This window comes from Theropithecus gelada, chromosome 14 (assembly GCF_003255815.1).
Source record: "Theropithecus gelada isolate Dixy chromosome 14, Tgel_1.0, whole genome shotgun sequence".
NCBI classification, from domain to species: Eukaryota; Metazoa; Chordata; class Mammalia; order Primates; family Cercopithecidae; genus Theropithecus; species Theropithecus gelada.
Window position 1 is genome coordinate 326761 of NC_037682.1, and position 7764 is coordinate 334524.

Genomic DNA, 7764 nt, shown 5'->3' on the forward strand with positions numbered 1-7764 from the left:
CTGGGGTGAGAAAGATTAATATTCCAAAAAAAAAAAAAAAAAAAAAAAAAAAAAAAAAAAAATCTTACTTGATCATTTTAATTTTTAAAAATTCCCTAATGAATTCACTTTAAATTTAGGATTTTAAAATCTTTGTTCTTATTTATTTATTTGAGATGGAGTTTCATTCTTGTTGCCCAGGCTGGATGCGATCTCGGCTTACTGCAACCTGCTCCTCCCAGGTTCAAACAATTCTCCTGCCTCAGCCTCCCAAGTAGCTGTGATTACAGGCATGTGCCACCACATTCAGCTAATTTTTGCATTTCTTGGTAGAGACGGGGTTTCACCATGTTGGCCAGGCTAGTCTCGAACTCCTGACCTCAGGTGATTAGCCTGCCTTGGCCCGGGAGGGGCAGGTTGCAGTGAGCCGAGATCGCACCACTGCACTCCAGTTCGGGGAATGGGCTGACCAACTGTTCTGGTTTTCTTGGGGCCATCCTGGTTTTAAAACCCAAAGTCTCACATCTCAGGAGACCCCCTAGTCCCAGGCAAACGGGGATGGCTGGTGACTCTCCCAGGAAGAATGGTTGCTTTGCCTTCATCTCCAGCTTCTAGAAAGGAAGACGTGAGCTTGGGGCAAGGTGAAGAGAAATTGCAGGGATTGGGGGAGCGCTAGACAGCCAGAGGGTAGTGCTTCCCCACCTTTCTGGCTGTAACAGAAGCGGGGCTCAGACTTGAGATGCACCAGTTTCTGCTGAATATGAGAAAGGGCTGAAGTGTGAGTTCCTGGTCACAAGAATGTTCACCACAGCTGGGAGGAAGAATGGATGCCTGGCTGGGGCCCAGGGGCCTCTATGGCCACGCCACTTCCAGGTTATTTCCTACAAAAGCTCTACCTCTTTCACTGAGGAAGACCCCTTAGTTTCTTAGTTTACAGAAAGCACATAGAACCGTGTAGATGTATACATACTGACATGAAAAGATGCTCATGATCAACTATTTAAACAAACAAACAAAAAAGCACCTTCAGAATGTCTTGCACCATAGGAGCTCTTTTCTGTGAATTAATAAGTTAGAAGCAGCATACTGGCATGACACCTCCTGCTCTATTTAACCTCTTATCAAGGACAAGTTTAGAGATGCTTGCTTTGGCTTTTGGAGAAGAAGAAAAAAAGTACCACAGATTTTATGAACATAATATTAATGCTCATAATAACATTCTAGGCTTCGAGCTGCTCCCTGTATGTCATCATAAACACAGGGCACAGAGCCTGTCTGGAGATTGCTGCAGTTACTCAGAGTGTTGGGAGAGTTTTCTAGATTTTTCTGACCTTCTGGAAACTTGCGTCGATGCCTCTGTCCATTTCCATGTTCGGCAATGCATTTGTGGGTCTTTTCTTAAACAGCCAAGTTGCTTTTCTTCGCAAGCTTCCTGGTATGGGTTTTATGACATTAGTGCCCTTTGGCCTACGAGCAGAGTCCAGATTTGAGAGCCCACCAAGGCAGAGCTCCTAGGGAGTGCCTGTAGGGACTGTTTTCCTCTCTTTGGACTTCAAAAAAGACTTATGACTGGGCCAGGCCAGGCACGGAGGCTCATGCCTGTAATCTCAACACTTTGGGAGGCTAAGGTGGACAGATGACCTGATGTCAGGAGTTTGAGACCAGCCTGACCAACACAGTGACACCCCATCTCTACTAAAAATACAAAAATTAGCCAGGCGTGGTGGCAGGAACCTGTAATCCCAGCTACTCGGAAGGCTGAGGCAGGAGAATCGCTTGAACCCGGGAGGTGAAGGGTGCCACTGCACTCCAGCCTGGGTGACACAGCAAGACTCTGTCTAAAACAAATAAAAAAGACCAGATGTGCTGGCTCACGCCTGTAATCCCAGCACTTTGGGAGGCTGAGGCAGGTGGATCACTGGAGGTCAGGAGTTTGAGACCAGCCTGACCAACATGGTGAAACCCCGACTCTACTGAAAATACAAAACTTAGCCGGGCGTGGTGATGGGCACCTGTAGTCCCAGCTACTTGGGAGGCTGAGGCAGGAGAATTGCTTGAACCCAGGAGGTGGAGATTGCAGTGAGCTGAGATTGCATCGCTGCACTCCAGCCTGGGCGACAGAGTGAGACTTCAACTCAACTCAAAACAAAACAAAACAAAATAAAACAAAACATAAACAAACAAAAGCCTCTGTGGCCTTGGGGCTGGACCAGCTCAATGAAGTGGGGGGTCTCCTCTGCCAGGATGCCTGAGCTGGAGGTCCCAAGGCTCGGTCAGCCCATTCTTGCCTCTTTACCCACTACTGGGGAAGGTGCAGAAAGCAGGTTTCCTAAGAAACTCCTGGGCCATGGCCTTCTAGACTTGTCTACTTCTGACCTCAAATCAAGGAAGAGAAGATTGGTTAAAATGACTTTCTACCATGCTACTTCCTTTGTCAGTTCCTGCAGAGCCTCCAACAAGGTATGTGGGCATCCTCTCTCCTTCAGCATCCAGTCACCCAAGCTGGGAGCCCCAGAGGAGGAAGCACCTGTTTTTGCCCTAACTTAGGGAAGGGCTTTGGATTCTCCGCCATTCAGGATGAGTCACTGTGGGACTGCAGAGAGGATTTTACTCATCCCCCAGGAATGGACCCTTGGAAGGCTCCAGAATGACTAGCCTCAAGTGTTCTGTCTCAGGCACGCGGCATTTTCCCCCACTCCACGTCTGCAGTCACTTCCTCTCTGGACACATCCTGTTTCTGGGAGCAGGCGTCATGCCACGCAGATTGCAGCCTCTGAGCAGACGGGCGGAGACATCCTTCCTCTTATTTCTAGTACCTAATCCCATCTTCCTTCCCAGTCAGAGATATCAATCAGCATCTCCGCTTTTCCCAGGTCCCTGCACGCCAGGGAGGGAGAGTGGGGAAGGAACATGTTTCTATTGGCAACTCCAACTTATTGGAGGTGCTTAGAAACCACTGCTGATTTCTCACCAGCTTCTCAAGCACAGATAATCAGGAGAAGATCTAGGGCAAGGATCCATCTATTCATTCGCTCAGTAAATATTTATTAAGTGCCTACTATGTGCCAAGCCCCATTCTGGATACTGGGCTACGGTTGTAAACAAAACATGTAAATCAATGTCCTCAAAGCAATTACGTTCTGCCGGGAGGGACAGCTGATAAACAAGATAAAAGATATAAAAATTGTAGCATCTGCGGTGGCTCACGCCTGTAATCCCAGCACTTTGGGAGGCCGAGGCGGGCGGATCACGAGGTCAGGAGATCGAGACCATCCTGTGAACACGGTGAAACCCCGTCTCTATTAAAAAATACGAAAAAAAAATTAGCCAGGCGTGGTGGCGGGCGCCTGTAGTCCCAGCTACTCGGGAGGCTGAGGCAGGAGAATGGCGTGAGCCCGGGAGGCAGAGGTTGCAGTGAGCCGAGATCGCGCCACTGCACTCCAGCCTGGGCGACAGAGCGAGACTCCGTCTCAAAAACAAAACAAAACAAAACAAAACAAAACAAAAATTAGTGGGGTGTGGTGGTGCACACTTGTGGTCCCAGCTACTCCAGAGGCTCAGGTGGGAGGATCACCTGATCCAATACAGTTACAAGGTCAAACGATAAGGTACAGATTAAAAAAAATTTTTATTATCTTTCTCCTCCTGAGATAACGAAATATAGTAGTGTATGAAAAACTTTTCATACATTACTCTCCAAGGTTTATCTTGTTAATCCTTTAAGACGTATCATCTCCCTATCCTTCGCTGCACCTGAAAAGAGCTGGAGCGGGCAGGTAACCCGATCTCCTCCACCAGGTGAGTCCCGGATGGAGGTGTCAGCTACAAGACCAGGAGCAGAGCACTCCTGGGGCTTTGCTGGAACCATCGGCGTGGGAATGCGGTCTCTTCCCTCGTCCGAAAGACGCCAAGTTCCCGACGGGCAGCAGACTCGGTTCTAATCTTCCTCGCCCCAGCCTCTCGGAGCGCCCTGCACGCAGAGGGCGTCTAATAAGTGCAGTCGGCCCTGCTTGGACGAAAGCTCTCCCTTTAGTGGACCGGACACTAAACCCCTCCAGGTGCCACAGAGTTGCTGCTCCCGCCTCCACTTTACTCCCTGCCTGCTCCCTCCCCTCGTTCCGCGTAGGAGCCTCGGCCGCAGCTCACACCCTACCTGACCGCCGGTGCCCGCCGGCCCCGCCCTCCGCCCCCGCCCCTCCGGCCCCGCCCCCCGTCTTCTCCTCGCCCCCGGAGCCCACAAGTGGTGGCGGCGGCGGCCCCAGGTCCGGGGTCCCTCAGACAGGAGGGCGGGTGGAGGAGGAAGCGGCCGAGTCCACAGTCCTGCTCCGGCGCCGCCGAGCACCGCCCGCCTCAGCCGACCAGCCCAGTCGGCTACTGGGCCTCGCCGAGACGAGAGGAGGGAAAGGCCGCGGCATCCCGCTCCCTCCGTGGCTCTTGGCGACGACGCTCGGCACATCCGGGACCCTCAGGCCGTGGCGGTCGCGGCGCCGGCTGCTCCGGCCCCAACCCCGGCCGCTGTGGTGACTCCACCGCGCCTCGCGGTCGCCCCCATCCCTGTCCCGCCCGCCGCCGGAGACAGAGGAACGGGCTCGTCAAGCTGCGCCTGACAGGTGAGGGGGGGCGGCGGGCCGGGCCGGGCAGCCGCGGGGCGGGCGACCTGGCGGGGGGTGCCTGTGGCCTAGGGAAGGGCCAGGGTCGCGATCAATGGTGAGTTGGGGGTCGGAGGAGTGGGAAGGCCTAGTTCAGGGAGAGTAATTGGAAAACCACTTGCTCCGGCTTGGACATTCTTTAAAAAGCCGAGGATGACTCGGGGCGGGGGGTAGGGGTGGTCTTTTGTGGAGGGGAGGATACACCGGTTCGCATCGCAGGCGGATTTCAGGTCGGAAAGTCTTGGTCGAGGAGCCCGACGCTGCCTCCCGGGTCTCGGGGAGCAGCCCCTGGGCTACCGCCCAGGTGGGATCGTGAAGGGGATGAAGAGCTCCCGTGGCGAGGATTATTGAATCCGGTTGCTGGCTGCGCGCAGTAAACACTCCTTAAAGATGGAGCGCTTAACGGGAGGGTGTGCGTGTGTGTTCCCGGGTTGTTACCTTGCACACCCACTTATGCCCGCATGAAAAACCTTTACTCCCCGCCGCCGGCCACCACTGCCGGGGCCACACACCTTGAACTCACGTCTCTCTGAGGAGAGGAGACAGGTTGACTTTTCCGGTGTGCCTGTCTGATTCGACGGCTCGGGCTCATTGTACACTGTGGTTTGGAAGTGTCTGATTGTAGGGTGGCATGTTTGGGGTTGTTCCTTGTAGGCCGCAGAACTCGTGTCTCCCTTCTAACTCCCAGCCTGCTTTAAAAACACACTTTTTTGGGGGGAGGGAGGGGGTACATTTCTAAGTATGTCCTCATACAAACTTTAGAGCAAACTTTCTGTTACTCTCCCCACCCTCCCCCTTCCTTTTTCTAAATGGAAAAGAATGTCCGGAGGGGTTGTCAGATAGAAGACTACACTTAGAAAGTGTTTATGATTCCAGGTGCACGAAATCTTTAACATTACAGGTACGTTTTACTTACAGTGCCATTTTTGGTATTCTTACATGGACATGCCACCCCCATTTTAGGAGCACTTGTATTTGGTTTGAAAAGGAATTGAAATCACGTCGTTATTCTACCTTCACCATTTACCTCTGTTAAATTGTCCACGTTTATATTCGGGTGAGTGATGAGAAAGATAATTTTCCGTAGAGGATTTGTGTGGGCGTGCACGTGTACGAATAAACTGTAATTATGTTTGCCCACACTAGACTTTGAGATTTATTTGGACTAATTTTGTAGTTGAATGCTTGTGTGTCACATCTCAGTCCACTGGCTGAACTTGCTGGGTGAAAATTTGCGGTGAATTTGGTATTTGAGAATTTAGCTTGAATGTATGTTGGCTGCAATTTAAATAATATATTACCTTCATGACAGTTTTCCTTTCCCTAGGGAAAATTGCAAGGAATCATTAACTGAGTGGTTCTTAATGGAAAACCTGGATTGCAGGATACTTGTGTTCTCCCTTCTCCCCCGCTCCCCCCCATTCAGTGTCCTTATATTGGGAGGAGACAATGGAAACCTTTATAGGGGATCTTTGTTGCTTTCGAGTTTATCTGTTGCTGTTGCTATCTGGAGTCAGTGATCGTGGAAAGAACATGTGATCCCAGGTGTGCAGAAAGCATCAGAAATTGGCTGTTTCCATTTACTTTCCTCTGGGCTATATAGATGAGGGAAAAAATAGGGATTTTGATTTTCTTCAAATAAAATTAGTTGAGGTTTTTAGTATGACTCAGTAGATCTTAAAGTGTTTATCTGTGGTTTCCGTACTACCTATGATACGTTATAAAAATTTATAATTAAAGTTTGTTAAGAGGAAAGATTATGCTTATATTTTAGGGGAAGAGGGAATATTGAACTACATTTATAGTGATTTTGTTTCAGGTTTTTCTGAGGAGTTTTAAATACCCTGTGTCCTCTTAATAGTAAAAACAGTTTGAGGTACTCTGAGTTTCTTACAACTGTTTGTCTCTGAATCGTTTTCTCTCAAAATTTGACAAATATTAAAAACATTGTCCTTCCTTCTTTGGTTACAGTGGAGTCTCTTCTGTTTTGCCAGGAAAGTTAACATTTTTTTTTCCATTTTTGTTCATCATTTACAAATTAGATGGTATAGATTTTAGCAAATAGATCTCAAGAGCTGGATTCAATTAGCAGCTTTTTAGGACATAAACATTAAAGGGTTACATGGAAAAGATTGTTTTGACTGACTGGATAAATGACGGGGCTGTGTTTGATGTGCGTCCAGGAATTGGTCTGGAGCTGGTGCCCAACTTCTCAGTCCATCTTGAGAAGCCAAATAAAATATTTAACCTAGGCCTCATTTTGTTTAAAAAAAAAGTTGATTCTTTGTTAAGACCTTAAGAAATGTTTGGCGTACCTTTAGACTAAGTGTTTAACAGTTCATTTAGATCTGGGTTCCCTAATAGAGGAAAAAAAATCACTTAAAAAAAGACAGATCTCACAGTGAATTTATATTTGGTTTACAATACCCTTGGGCTATAAGGTGTTTTAAAATTATTATTCTTTGCTTTGAGTTAATACCATATTAGTATTTTAAATTTATAGAGTACCTTTGATTTCAAGATGTTGTATAAACTTTAGTTAGTTGATAATAACCTTATTGTGGAATTGCCCCTTTACTGAAAGGTATAAACATTTCTTACATGGTGACGCGCGCACACACTCACATACACTCACACATACACACACTCACACACTCACTCATACACTCTCTTTCTGAACAAGAGGAAATATTTGAACCATGAGATCTCTGCCCACAATTGATATTAGACCTTTCCACATGTTATTCTTAGAACCACAATCAGTGAACTGTTTGGTATTTGTCAACACTAACAAAGTGGGGCTAATTTAATAATTTGATCCCAAATTTTAGATTCCTCAGGCAACTGGGGGTTAGAATCCAATTTCATCCATCAAGCTACTTCTGTTCTTTATGACACATTAACATATATGATCATTAAAATGGGCTGTATGGTAACACTATCAACTTCAACTAATATTTCTATAACAAATTGATTACAAAATGTATCATTTATATATCATACTTATATAACTATTTGATATAGGTTTTTCTTACAATCGTTTGGATAGAGAAATATTCTTTACAGTAAAAACTTCGGGATAATTTTTTAGACCATTATTGTTTCTGAAAACCAAAGGCTGGAAAAAGCAGCTTAG